This window comes from Cyprinodon variegatus, unplaced genomic scaffold (genome assembly GCF_000732505.1).
Source record: "Cyprinodon variegatus isolate N-32 unplaced genomic scaffold, C_variegatus-1.0 Scaffold8, whole genome shotgun sequence".
Lineage (NCBI taxonomy): Eukaryota > Metazoa > Chordata > Actinopteri > Cyprinodontiformes > Cyprinodontidae > Cyprinodon > Cyprinodon variegatus.
This window is the reverse complement of record NW_015150461.1, coordinates 109790-111631: the sequence shown is the minus strand read 5'-3', so window position 1 is coordinate 111631 and position 1842 is coordinate 109790. Positions and strand designations below refer to the sequence as shown.

At 37.0% G+C, this 1842-nt stretch overlaps 1 protein-coding gene across 1 annotated transcript in view; it reads right to left on the bottom strand.

Moving 5' to 3' along the window:
• The window catches only part of dok3 (docking protein 3), a 19098-nt gene that overhangs the window by 1917 nt on the left and 15339 nt on the right, over positions 1-1842 (bottom strand). The gene's annotated exons all lie outside the window — the stretch shown is intronic.

Genomic DNA, 1842 nt, shown 5'->3' with positions numbered 1-1842 from the left:
CCATTATTTGAATGTCAGCAGACAGCAAGAAGCCTCCCAGATCTCCAGATGCATTTGAGATATCAAAAAAGTACTCCAGAGTGTTGTTCAGCATCGGGGTGAGTAGAAAATGAAGGCTAATCATGTTTTGGGTGTACTATTCCTTTAAGTGTGATGGGGTTTCATGAAGTCTACACAAAAGTTATATAACTGGGATATGAAAGAGCAAGAATTTTAGAATAAACGTCAGAAAAGTGAAACATTCCTTTGTTTTGAACTCTATTTACATTTATAATACTCTATACAATCCTATGCATATGTCAAAACAATAAAACATATTTTAGTGGAATTTAATCTACATCTTCTAAAACCTGTTACACATGGAAAAAAATGTAAATAAACATAACAGTGTCATGATCTTGGTGCTGATGACTGGCTTAATTACAAACTCCATTCACCTGTCTAACTCTCTTTCTAATCACTGCTCATCTGATCCACCTGCTCCGGCCTCTATTTAAGGCGCTTGCATCCAGTCATCAGTGCAGATTATTCTTGTTCCTTCTAGCCAGTGGTGAGAGTGTTTTTAGAGTTCCTTGGTGTTTCTGATTTCCTGATTCTGACCTGTTCTGCCTCTCAACCATTGAGCCTGCCTGTCCCTGTCTGAATGGTTTTTGTTTCCTGAACTGTCTTTGGACTCCGGGATCTCTGACTCTGCCTGTTCCTGTTCTGAGCTGTTTGCCTGACCTGGCTTCAGACTCCTGCATGTTCTTCGTGGCTGGAGCATCTGGGACACTCTGGGCGGAACTCTGGGATCCTACCTTGTTCTCTGGCTATGGACTGAACTTGTAAACCAGAGTTTCCTGCCTTATACGTCCTAGAAGCTGTTATCTAAGAACTGTTTATTTTAATAAATGCTTTTTGAGTAATCCCACTGTCTTGCCTGAATGCTGGGTCCTTCTGTTCTGAATTGTGACAAACAGACAAGTCAGGAACAGGTTTTGGGACAGTTTAAAGCAGGTTAGATTTAAAGAAATTATTCTAACATCTCAGGAACCCAGTTCAGTTGATTACATAGATATATGCTGGTGAAGAGTACAGTATTTCCTTTGTGGCCTACCCTATGATTCATGCGGGTCTAAGTTTATCGGTAAAGTGGTTTCTAATATGGTGAATGATGGTGGCAAGAACACTGATAAGAAATTGATATGACATTTTCTTTGGCCCAAAATTGACTTTTTTATGTTTTCAGGTGAAAATGTAGCTTTAGTGTAGTTTATTTCGTCTCTCCCCAGTCCCTCCACCAAAGGATTAGCTTTAATTAATTTAATTTTCCCGCTGGCTGTTACGACAGAGAAGTTGAATACAGATATAATTAAGTCAGATGATATCTAACATTTAATGTTTGGATTCTTTAAGTGTTTTTTTATGATTAAATATAAAATTTAGCTGAAATTGAAGTGATGATTCGTCTTCATCAATGCAAAGATGTATTGAGAAAAAGAAACCTTCCTCTCTGGATATATAAAGCTGATCATACTTTGAGAATATTTTTGCAAAGAAAGGTAACATGGCAGTAAAATAAATACATCTTCATGAATGTATCATAGCATGGAATATAGGGATGTCCTGTTTCTTTTTGACTAACTGGATGTGCTCTCTTTCATCCTCTGCAGTGGTGTCTAAAGTACATACATTTGTTACTTAAGTAGAAGTATAGATACTGCAGTTTAAAAACAGTCTGATAAAAGTTGAAGTATTTACTTGGCCTCTTTACTCTAGTAAAAGTGAAAAAGTATGTGCTCCAAAAACTACTTAAAGTATAAAGTAACCTTTAAAAAAAACAGCTTGATTTCACCCTATGAA